A 13,314-nucleotide genomic window follows, 5' to 3' on the forward strand; every position below is an offset into this window, starting at 1 on the left:
ACTGATAACTTAGGAATATACATGCAGAAGAATTTAATGTTAGAAAACACTCATTTGTGAAACTAGCTGTGCATGACATGCAGAACAAAAGCAGAATAAAATACAAGTACAGAAGGAAAAATCCCACTTTCTGACTGGTGTTTTTCCATGCCTGGCTGACTAGCTTGCTTTACTTCATCACATCCTAAGTGAAATGTTTCTGTATGTCAGCATGTAACGAAGATCCTACCCAGAAGCCTGCTTGCTTCCTCTGTCACAAAGCCAGGACATCTGTGCCTGTTTGCAGGGCTCCTGCCCAACGCGGCTGCCTCCTCTCTGAAAGAACAACATGCTTATTTACTAGAACATTTGTTCAGCACCACTGAAATGCAACACTCAACGTTTGTTTGGGCAAGGTGTAAGTATTTGCTCAGGAATTCACCATGAGAACGTGGCATGAGCCATGACAGAACTACCTACAACAGGTGACCTGCAGTTTTGTTTGCCTCCTTAGTCATAGCCTTGAGTTTGTTCTTATTTTAGAAGTTTTCTTTCCTATTAACCATTCAGGTCATTCAAGCACACATTCATTTCTTTTTGCTTTGTTTCTGAACTGTTCCTCTTTGGCCTTTTTCCTCTTTGGATAAAATTTAGCTGGTGCTTCTATTTTTTACTTAAGTTTTTGAGAACAATGAATGAAAAATACAGTTGTACAAAGGAAAATATTCAGTCTTTTGTTATTTCTCTTTAGTAAGTGCAACTTCCCTACAGTTGGAAGATTCTGGCTAACTGTATAAAGAAATGGCAGAAGTTTGCATTCATTGACTTTCCCTAGTCACAAACAAAGTACTGTGGCAAAGAAATGTGGCAATCAAAATGTCAAGTATGCTTTCCTGTATATGCATTTAAGTACGCAGAATCTCTACCTTCTCTGCTGAAGGAGGACAGCTATTTTTATTAAAGAAAACTTGCTCAAGTAAAATCTGTGTATTTTTCATTCTTTGTTTACATCCAAGCTGGATACTTCATGTAGAAATAGTTACGGTACCTGGAAAAAATCCACAGTAACCATGTCAGGAAGAACTTGAAAACAAAAACATGAAATCAAGAGGGAAACTTGAGGGGATTTTGTGAGCTATAATTTTAACTAGGTGCAAATTAGTAATGACTATGTATTTATAGAAAAGGATTTAAACAGCTTAAATAAAACATATTCAGTATGTTATTCTCTCCTTCTCTCCTTTTCCTCTTATCCCTTTCTTTCTTCATCTGTTTCTCTCTGTGTTACTTTCTCACTGTTTCTTTCACTCACATTCTACTTTTCTTCCTTTACTCCATCCCTCTCTGCTTCTCCCTTTCTTTTCCTCTTTTTCTTGTTCTCTTTCAGTCACTTTCTTTCTTCCCTTCTCTCTCATTTTCTTTCCTTCTCTCTTTCTTCTCTTCTCCTCTTTTTCTTCTCTTCTCCTCCAATTTTTTTATTAAATACATCATAAGGTACAAATCAAGTATACCAATATCTGCTATCATACAATTTAATGCCACTTAACAATTATATGTTATCAATGAGTTGATTTTAAAAAATAACTAGCATAAAACACTTTGCAAATCCTTATTATAGTCTAAGTGGCTTACCTAAATTAGGATTGTCTTTAAAAATGGAACACTATGGAATATCACTCTACTCACTGTAAGAGCTGAGCACATTTAAAAGCCTAGATTAAATTCATTTTCCAGTAGTATCGAGATTCACAGATTAGGGAAAAAGGGTGTCTCTAATATTTAAATTACATACCAAAACAAAAAGAGGGACATTGCAACCCACAGTGCTCCTGAGAAATTAAGACCATGAAATCAAAGATATTTTCCATCTTCTCTCCAAAAATGCATTTCTATGTTACCACAATGATTGAGACTATCAATACAAAGAAATCCACTTTAAACATCATCTTACTATAAACTGGTATGGATCAAACAATTGAATATGTTGCATGCAGTGGCTGTAGAATCTCCATCTTTGGAGATATTTAAAGTAAAGCTGGAGGCAGTTGTGAGCAAGCTGCACTAGCTGATCCTTATAAAAGCAGAGGCTCTGGTCCAGACAGTTTATAGTTCCACCTACCTCAATCAGGCTGCAATTCTGTGTTTTCAAGGGACTATTTACTCTCACAAGTTTTCAAAAAGTGTCCTAATTTTCACTCAGTGAAAGCCACACAGTATGATGGCTTATCTCAGCAATGAGAACAAGAAAAATGTTTGTTCTGAATAATCTCATGACAACAGAATAACACTGTTTTGCATGGTTAAACTAAAAAGCAAAGCACAAAGTACAGCCTTTTATTAACCCCCTTTTAGCAAGAGTGTGTGTATATCAGAAAGATGTCTCCCAAACTCATGGAGAGGGAAGAGGAGGAGAATTTCCAAGGGATAAAGTTAAAAAGCTCATAGCTGACATGTAAAAAATCTAATACAGTAAAGTTAATAACATTCTCAATTGCTTTACAGAGGTGACTCTCCTGCATTTGGTGGCTCAGAGTCAAACTTCTAATAATTTTATCTACGGATGGCAGAAGGACAGGGGGATGGGGTAAGGGTAACAATCACCACAGGCTCCCCAGCAGGAGAGAAGCTGATGTTTAACACTGAAGTGCAGCCTTTGTACTCCTAGATATATGCAATATAGTTCAGCCTATAGGCTGATAAAACAATCCTACAGTTTCTTGTCCCTACTGCATGAAATTTGCTTACTTGGAAGTGGGATTGCAACTACCAGAACATCTCTTCTAATGGCACTCATTTTGAGAAGTAAACTACAATTTAAAAAAAAAATGAGGAATATTGAAAAGTTATCCTTGTGTGAAAAGCTAGGCTTTATTTCTCTGTTGTTATTTACAATATTAAAAAATAAGTACCTATATACTTTCTAATCGAGAAAGGAAAATACAGACTCTAAAAGCTTGAAATTTTTCTCTCATCCATCATTAGGAGTTACAGGCTACACAGACACTGAAGGGAATATGTATTTTATATACAGACAACAGAATATGAGCAACTTCAAGAACTGACTAACATGACCTTGTTGCCTCTGCAAAGTAGATCATTAAAATTCTATTGTTCAGTTTTTATGAGTTACCTGTTTTACAGAATTGCATGCAGGTTTCTTCCAGTAGTGTCAGAAAACACGTTACATTGTTCGTACTGATTTCACACTCAGTACTAACTGTCATCTATTAGATAACCAATACTAAGAGCAACACTGGCATCGTGCAACAAAGAAAATCAAATGTGGATGAAAGGGTATCTCTCATGTATGGTTATGGTCTCTGACAACAGCATGCTTCATTGGAGTCTGGCATTCTTTTTCTAAAGGATGCACTCCAGAAACAAATAATATATACATACAGATAAATACTACCAGGGTTGAAGAAGTTTTAATTTGCATTTTTCATTGTTAATGCAACTTCTTGCTCATTGCAGTTATGAATGAACAAGGAGAAACAGGAGACCAAAGTGCAAAATTGTTTCTAGGCAGTAAAGTTCATTTAGAAGTCTCTTAGGAATCACAGAATCATAGGGGTTGGAAGGGACCTCAAGAGATCATCGAGTCCAACCCCCCTGCCAAAGCAGTTCCCTACACCAGGTCACACAGGTAGGTGTCCAGGTGGGTCTTGAATATCTCCAGAGAAGGTAACTCCACAATCCCCCTGTGCAGCTGTGCCAGTGCTCCGTCACCCTCACCGTAAAGAAGTTCTTGTGCACATTTGTGCAGAACCTCCTGTGCTGCAGTGTCTGTTCAATCCCCCTTGTCCTGTCTCCACACACTGCTGAAAAGAGTCTGGCCTCACCACTTTGTCCCCCACACCTCAGATATTTATAAACCTGAATCAGGTCCCCTCTCAGTCTTCTTTCCTCAAGGCTAAAGAGACCCAGTTCACTTAGCCTTTCTTCATAGGGGAGATCCTCCAAGCCCTTCACCATCTTTGTGGCCCTGCGCTGGACTCTTTCCAAGAGATCCCTGTCTTTTTTATACTGGGGAACTCAGAACTGGACACAGTACTCCAGGTGAGGCCTCACCAGGGCAGAGTAGAGGGGGAAGATCACCTCCCTTGACCTACTGGCCGTGCTCTTTTTAATGCATCCCAGAATGCCATTGGCCCTCTTGGACACGAGGGCACACTGCTGGCTCATGGTCAACTTGTCATCCCCCAGGACACCCAGGTCCCTCTCTGCAGAGCTCCTCTCCAGCAGCTCATCCCCCAGCCTGTACTGGTGCATGCAATTATTCCTCCCTAGGTGCAAGACTCTGCACTTGCTTTTGTTAAATCTCATCTGGTTTCTGTCCAGGTCTTGATGAATGGCAGCACAGCCGTCAGGCATGTCAGCCAATCCTCCCAACTTTGTATCATCAGCAAACTTGCTGAGGGTGGCCACTATCCCCTCATCAAGGTCATTGATGAAGATCTTGAACAAGACTGGACCCAGCACGGACCCCTGGAGAAACTGATAGCTTTTTGCACACAATCTGCTACATTTCTCATGCATCATTACACATCATTACTAAGATCTCTCACAGGCTCACAAGGAAAAAAAAATACAATGGAATGAAGAAAAACAAGAAACAGCAGTCTTGCAGCGATTAAGTGCAGAGAGGCTTTAAGAGGAATAATGAAGAGTTCTAACATATGGTTTTATTACTTCTAACTTCTTTACTAATGCTGCAATCAAGAGCTGGCAGCAGCACCTGGGAGTGGACTAGATGGCCCAGCCTGCTGTGTTTGTTATGCTGCATGACTAATAGCACATCACATAATTCTAGCCAAGACTAAAATCCAGCACTATCAAAGCAGTACAGGTTGTACAGTGTTCAAGATGGAGACTAACAGCAAAATGTCAAAAAGCACAAATAAAGCAATTAAAAAAAAGTCCAAATACATCCAGCTTGGAAAATTTCATGTGGTACTTAGATGATAATAGCATCATAATTGTTAGGGAGAAAGAAGGGAAAAGTGCAAAAACCTTTCTTTTTCTTTTCTCTCCTCCTGAAGCTCTCTGATGCTGTAACGCGGAAGGACACATGGGTATGGCAACCTGATAGTTCAAGAAGTTTCTGAGTGCAGACATTGCATGGATTACTTTGTTTAAATGAGGGAGTTGAAATATTTTGGGAGAGCAGCTTTCCACTCAAATTGATAATTTAGTAAAAATACGCTTTTGCAAAAATGTTTCATTTTGACAAAACTTCCAATAAAAAATTCTAAAATTCTCAAAAATAAAATGCATTCATATTTCAAATTACTTTTGTTGCTGGTTTTTGTTATTTTCCTATAGAATTCTATTTTATATATTTTATATTCAAAATATATAGTATTGTGTATGGTTTTAAGAATGACAATAAGCTTTTATCTCCATTTTGTGGAAAAACATGTTTTTTTTTTATCTGAATCTTACATAAAGTGAGGAGAAAAACTAAGGCAAGAGTCCTTCTCCATGGCAAGGAGTGGGACAGTAATCTCTGGCCTCATATCTCTCCAGCAAACTAGTGAGCAGTACCGTTTTACTACTCAGAATGTATTCTGCCCAAGAGCAATGAAAAGATACTGACAAAGGACTATTTGCATTACTTCAGTCACCAGATGATAACATCTGCGCAAACAAGAACTTCATACAAGAAACTCATCTCAGCAGCCTTGGTTCAGCCTCTAGCCAAAAATCAGGCAAAGCAAGGATCTCCTCTGCCTCACAAATGCGCACGTTGTCATATCTCCAAGCTCACACTCTATTCTGCCCATACAGCAGAAACAGTAACACAGTGTTATCGTTTCATGATTTTTGTTATATTATTGATATTCCACATCATAACAATATGTAGTGTATTGGGATTTAAAGAGTTAATGCTCTAGCTGCATTCTGTTCTGGATATTCCCCATTGGGTAATCGAACCTGGGCTTTGACGCTGAGAGCGCTGGCTCCTAACCACTAGTACAAGAGCATTAGCTCTTAGAAGTTTCATGTTATTACAAGGAAGATCTTCTTCACTGTCACAGTGGTGGAGCATTAGAACAGGTTGATCAGAGAGGTTGTGAAGTCTCCTTCTCTGGAGATATTCAAGACCACCTGGGTGCCTACTTGCATGATCTGCTGCAGGGAACATGCTTAAGCAGGGATTTGGGCTCGATAATCTCCAGAGGTCCCTTCCATACCCCATATTTCCATAATATGATGACATTTCTTAAAGCCCCTTGTGAAAACACATTCTAGAAGGTGAGGAAAATTGTATCAGTGAGTTCATGCGGAACACGATCATTCCCTAAATAAGGAAATCAGGCAAATGTTGAAAGAAAGAGAAAGGAAAGACCAGCTCATGTATTTAAGTCTCCAATCTCCCAATTACACTACTGAAAATAAAAGGAAAATAACCATGACTAATTGAGTACAAGCCCAGAGGACCACCAAGTTATCTGTCCCAGGTTCAGTCTGAGAGATTTATGATGTATGCAAATTCACAGCTGAGGTGGCAGACTGAAAGAAATCCGTTGGTTTGACAGCCTTTGTGGGGCTTTGGGTGGGCAATATGAGGGTTGACAATGATGCAGACAAGCACCTTGCCAAGGGAAATATCTCAGACAATTCTAGTGCTCACTTGAACACAGGAAGATTCAAAAAACACTAGCCCAGAAAGGCTCAGCCTGCCTGCTTGCATCCCATCTACTGGGGCTGTAAGGGACTTATTTACATTTGAAATTACAAAAATAAAAATAAAGAATAGTAACTGTTACGTGTGCAATTTTTCAATTTTTTTTTCCTCAACTACTTTCTAAATATTTTTTTCTCATGCCATTTCCCTTCAGGAGACTTGATTTTCGTTCATGACTATGTCACCCTTTATCTCATTTTAAACCTATTTTACATTACTTTTATGTCTAGTATAAGTGCTAGTCAGATCCATTCTAAACAACCTCTGCTATTTAATTGTACAAGTTTTATATTTCAAATACAAAATATATTATTATTTCTATTCATTGTCTTAAATATTAGGCTGCTTGCTAATCAAAATTAAATGAAGTTCTGAGAACTTTGAACAAAAATTTTCCATAGACACTATGGAAGCTTTACAGTACACAAACAATAAAGGGCTTATCTTGTATCATTTATGGATACAATTACAACAGATGGAAACACAAATAATGTGTATACTGTAGTCATCCAGCTCACTGTAGAGTGTCACGAAAGTATGTTCTGACAACTGTAGTTTGATCACTTTGTGCTAAATTGAATCATTCTCAGAACAATCACTGCTTTCCCTACTACCAAAAATTCTTGTTAATACTTGATTTATGAGGGTAATGTAATTTTCTTTGTAACATCATGCCTTCATTACCTGCATCTTCTTTGTCTTCCTGACTTGTCTTCCCTGGATGAAGTGCGGCCAAAAGTATATATGAAAAGTAAATATTAGGTGATATTTAATTTAAAGCGTTTGAATTTCCAAAGGTCAGACTTCAGCCCGTTTAGAAACCTGGATGACAGAGTACCCTGGGAGGAAGCTCTAAAGAAAATGCAGTCTAGGAAAGCTGCACAATTTTCAGGAAGGAAATTTTAGAAACGCAGGAGCAGGCTGTGGCAATGCAATAAACATCAAACCAGCAGCAGAGAAGACCAACTTGGTTGATCTTCAGAAGATCAGGAAGGAAAAAATGTTCATATAAACTCTGCAGAAAGAGTCAAGCAACTTTTGAGATGAGAGCTGCCGTGTACTCAGGTGGTCAAGAAGGCCGATGGCACTCTAACCTGCCTTAGAAATAGTATGACCAGCTGGGCTGAGGAAATGACTGCGCTGCTGCACTTGGCACTGCTAAGACCACATCCTAAGTACTGTGTTCAGTTTTGGGCCCCTCACTGTAAACAGGATATTAGGTTGCTTGAGTGTGTGCAAATAAAAGCATCATTGCTTTTATAATAAAAGCTGAGAAAAGAAGAAACCCCATTTATTAGGAGCAGTTCAAGACACTGGGATTGTTTGATTTGGGCTAGAGAAGGTTGGGAAGAGACCTCATCACTCCCTACAACTACCTTTAAAGAGGCTGCAGCAAGGAGAATGTCTGTATGTTTTCTCAGGTGACAAGTAGTAGGACACAAGGAAATGCCCTCAAGCATCAGAAGAAGACTAGATAGAATACTAAGAATTTCTTCATTGTCAGAGTAGTTAAACATTGGAATAAGCTAACATGAAAGCAAAGGAGACACCATCCCTGGCGATACTTGAGACATCTGGACATGACTCTAAATGTCATGTTTCAGTGTTTGGGTTCAGTAGTCCACATGGATGGTTGAACTTGTTGATCCTGAGGATGTTTTCCAAACTAAATGATTTTCTGATTCTGTATAGCTACTTTTTTTAATTTATTTTTTATTTCAGGGGGAAAAAAAGGCAATACCCTAAAAGGTAATTGACCACAATTTTCAAACTGAATAAAAATGGAGAAGCAAAGCAATCAAATTGAAAGCGTATCTAAGAGTGGACTTGTGATTCAAAAGTTCAATTCTCCAACTTAATATAACTGATAAATTATTTCAGAGGTTGCTATTGGAAAAAATTCTCCCATGGTAAAATTAACAGAGTTACATTCAAGGCAAGCCAGATTCTTCAAAACCTGGCTTAAGGCCACTACAGTGAGTTCATAATGGCATTTAAGTGAAATCATTGTATATCCTTAGACTTCTGTGCCCATACTGATCTAAGTCTCTTGCCCAAGTAACTCACCAAGACAGACTGAGTCATATTAAGCAGATCACAAATAAGTCTAGTCAGTACTTACAGGCCATATAGTATCATTCATCCAATTAAAGGTAAGGGTAGGCTGACTTCACTAGTGACACAGATATTCCAGCTTGGCTACTTTTTTTTTTTTCCCAGTAGTTTGGCTACTTCATTCATGAAGAATAGCTCAGCTATCAAACCAGTCAGTAAAAAAACTACTCTTTTGCTCAGCCTCTGATTAAACAAAGTGTTCTTGCATGCTTACTGGCCTCAGGAACTACTTCCACATCAGCAAAGTCAGTGGTGTGAATCCACACAGCCCATCTGATGCCAGCAGCACAGGCAGCATGAAGCATTACAAGCCAGTCAGAAAGACAGTCAAATCAAATTTGCATCCATCACTGCAACATGGAAAAGAATCTCTAATATTTACAAAGTGTGGATCACATCTACAATAAAAAAGAGAGCAAATTATATGCTTAATAAATTAAATATCATAAGATTTTGTAAAATATTGTAAAACACAGCAGAGATGACAACTGGTACCTATAGCCATAAGTCATGTAAGTAAGATACAGAATGAAATAAGAGATGTCGCTGACAGACAGCAAAGGTAGGAAAAACAGATCTTCTTGATCTGAAACTTCTTTGAACTATTTTTTTATCTTATTCCACAGCCAAAATTTCTTTTCCACACAATTCTCTTAAGATCCAATCACTTGATATTCTCAGCACACACCAAGGATAATTTTCTAACTAAAATTGTACACTCCTACCTTTCTGATATTGACTCTGCGGCTGATATACATTATCTCATTTGGTAGATACAAGAAAAGCAACCAAGTAATTCACCCAAAATCTTAACTGGCTCAGCAAGAAATGCAAACCATACTCATTTATCTTCAATTAAAATAATAACAATAATATTGCTAATAACATAAACATACAAATCCTACGTGCACAGAACAACATCCAAGAACACGGAAGTTAGTTTTATCTTGCAAACACTATCTGATCTGGTGAGAAAATTATCCTATATTTTTTAATACTAACTAATCTCAGAAACCTGTTTTTCAGGTTATCACCTCTTAATGATTTTCAAAGTAAGCCTCTCCCATGTTTTTTATTCCATACCTGCCTTCTCCAAATATAATTCTCAAATATTCTTTTATTTCTTTTCCTCCTAAAATGATGATTAAACCCAAAGTTCTCTGACTCAAATAAAAGTCTTAGTTTTTACTACTAAGAGGTATTATTTAATGCTAAAAAAGAACAAAAACAAATATTATCTATATTTAAAAAAAAAGTAAGATCAAAAAAAAGATCAAACAGTACCATGCTTTTAATTTTGGAGACCACTTGGAGATCAGAATGGTGTATTGTTTTGTAGTATGCTTGTATAAGCTGTGTGGACCACTGTCCTTGTCTGATCTCAGGAAAGGTCTCCACACTTTTCTGCTCTCTTCTGCTCTCTGATTAACTTTCTTCCATTTACGGTTGATTTTTGTTTGTTTGTTTGTTTTGTTTTGTTAATCACTTAAAGGTTTCTTCAGGGAGCAACAGGTAGGAAAAAAAAAGTAAATTATAATTTTCCCATAATACTGAAGACAGCAGCCATATGAGTTAAAGAAGGTGATCACTTCTAATTTAGGCCACTTGGAGAAGCACAGCAGAGGTACTTCCACAGTTCCAGTGAAGATCACCTGAACTGACAGGAACTTTTCATACCAAATTGACTAGAAGAACACGCTGCTCCACACTGCAAGGCTCTGTTCTCACTCTGGTGATTGTTCTTTTTGCGAGAAAATGAATAAATAAATAAACACCCCATAAAAGAAGTATTTTAGTTTGTCATTATGCTAAAAACCAACAATATAACTGCTTTGCCTTCTTTATTCTTCCTTCATTTTCCATTTATTCTCCCTGGCACCATCTTAATCCATGCCAAATTTTCCAACTTGAATCTTCCTTTCCTACTACACACTGCTGAAAAATAGATACCTACATAGAAATATAGCACTATGTGCTATTTTGACCTTTTGGATCAATCTATGAGGATAATGCACATCAGAAGTTATTAGGCCTGAGTAAATGCTACTTCTGTGATGTAGCAGTGAGCGACTAAAGCCTCCACTAATCTCTGGGACACTTAGAGCCCTGCAGTGCTGCTTTGCACCTCTACTTTGCATCTGGGAGAAAGGAAGTAAAAAAACATTGGACTAGGAGGGAATAAAGTGAGCGAATGCATTTGGACTAAAGGAGACCTGTGCCTAGCTGCATTCACTCAGGATAGCAGTATCAGCCAGACACAATTGTCTAATGCATTTTTGTCATTTACAAGTAGGGTTGAGGTATAACCAAAGCTGAACTTGGTGTAAAGAGGTGGAAAGTGCAGATTCATGCAACCACATCAAGCCAGAGGAGGACTTAAAAGGAGTTTGTTTCCATCCCATCACAGACAAAGCTTTCCTGGTGATCTACAGGTTGCCTAATGTGCTACAGTGCGAGATACATATATATTCCCAGAATGGAAAAACTTTAAAGATCTACACTTAAAATTCCAAACGCATCAATAAAACCTACTTGCAAAAAACGTTCTTAGTATAGTCAACAATTAACAACGAGAAACACAAAATGCAATTCCGAGAAAACCTTTCCACCAATTTTTCTGTACTTTTCTGTAGCGCCACAAGAGAGCGCTCGGAAACAGTCTTTTTATTTATTTAATTTTTTTTTAACCTCATGTAATGAAACCATCAGTCTACAAATCTTGTACACTCGCTCACTTCCCGTTTCTCCTCCGTAGCACCACAGGAGGTAAAGATGGCTCTTAATCCTCGAGAAATCTTGCTTAAGTTCAGAATTCAAGTAATAGGCAACAGTTTCTTAGCAAAGGTTCTTTATAAACTGTAGCTTAACCGACAGTTCCCAGAATGTCTTACTGACTTCCCTCTCTCTATGTGCCATAACAGATTATGTGCCAGTTTCAGGCCCGATAGGAACTTGTTAATGTCCTTTGGGTAGAGGCTCTTTGGTAAGAAGAGATTAGTATGGTGTGTTGCCATCTATCCAAGGGAGCCTCTGAGCGCATGGAGCTCAGCGTGGGGATGGATGAGGAGCCATCTGAGAGCTTGTGGATTAAAAGGAAGACGGGAATAGGTGACACTGTAGAAGGGTTTATCACAGGTGACTTGATCAGACAGAACAAGCAGATGAGACCCTCTACAGGCAGATGATAGAAGACTCATATTTACTGGCCTCAGAGAGGGGACATTGTGACCTTACCACTGTATCTGTGGGAGGGACAACACAGCAAGGTATAAGCAACCTTTGAAATTCCTGTAATGTAGTGATAATAATCCTCTTCAAGTGGTAGCAAAGCCAATTAGGTGATGTGCTGAACTTTGTTCTATAACAAAAATGAGGGGTCTGTGGGAAGTGTGGAGGACAAAGGCTGTCGTGATCAAAAAATGGTTGAGTTCAAGCTTCTGAGGGCAGACAGGAGGTCAAGATCACAGTTCTGGACATGAAGAAATAAAGCTCTGGAGGCCCAAGGAAGCTGGTTAATCTTCACAGATCACCTCCACAATTATGAGGGCATCAGGCAAAAATGCCAAGAAGCCTGTGTGAATAAACACATTCAAACACAAAAAGCACCCCTACAGAGCCCTGCAAGCACAGGTAACCTGGAAGAACACGGAAACATCGCCAGAGCAACCAGGAACGAGGTTGGAAAGGCTAAAGACAAAATAGATTTAAGTTTCTAGAAATAAAAACCCACATTTATAAAAATGTGGTTAGTACTAAAAATCTGAAATGTTATTGCTTTACCATTATTTCAGAGAAATTAGATGTAAGATTTCCATCTAGAGGCAAACAAGCAATTGCAGTGTGTGAATTAGATATTTAGAGCACCTGTGTTGTTGTAATCTACCTAGTCATCAGTTTGGAACAGAAAGGATAGACACAAATAAATAAAATATCTTGCTTCCTTACAGTGATCTGTGACAGAACAAACATTTACAATAAACTGAGTTAGGATATTACTCTATATGAGTAATATATGACTTCCAGTAATTTCTGTGGCCTGAATGAGAAGAAAAAAATCAAAGTTAGTTAAGTCACTTTTATATATATATATATACATTCAGCTTAACAATAAGATAATTGATTAGGAACAATAAAGTGTAAGTCAGATGGTGGTGCTGGATTTCTTTGGGATGATTGTGTTTCATATGTTACTTTAAAGTTGTCAGAGAATTGAATGACAGTGCTACTGAGTAGGACTTTTATGCCTTTATCATCATCGTTTCTTTTCTGGAAGGTGATTAAAATTGTTACATAAAGCCTCAAATTGCAATTCTAAGTTAGCAGTGTTTCATCATAACAGCAATTAAGCGGATGCAGGAGACCATGATTACTTTTGTCACAACCAACACCAGAATATCTGGTGATATTTTGCAATACTTCCTTACAACTTTAGTTATCTGTTTGTTGATTTTTTTTCTTCAGTCCAATGCAGTACTACCAAAACAGCTTTTCCTGTCTGATAAGCTTCAGCATTTTCAACAGGCTTAATC

The sequence above is a fragment of the Cyrtonyx montezumae genome, unplaced genomic scaffold (genome assembly GCF_038088225.1).
Source record: "Cyrtonyx montezumae isolate F1298 unplaced genomic scaffold, pur_monq_1.0 scaffold_36, whole genome shotgun sequence".
In the NCBI taxonomy this organism is placed as follows: Eukaryota; Metazoa; Chordata; class Aves; order Galliformes; family Odontophoridae; genus Cyrtonyx; species Cyrtonyx montezumae.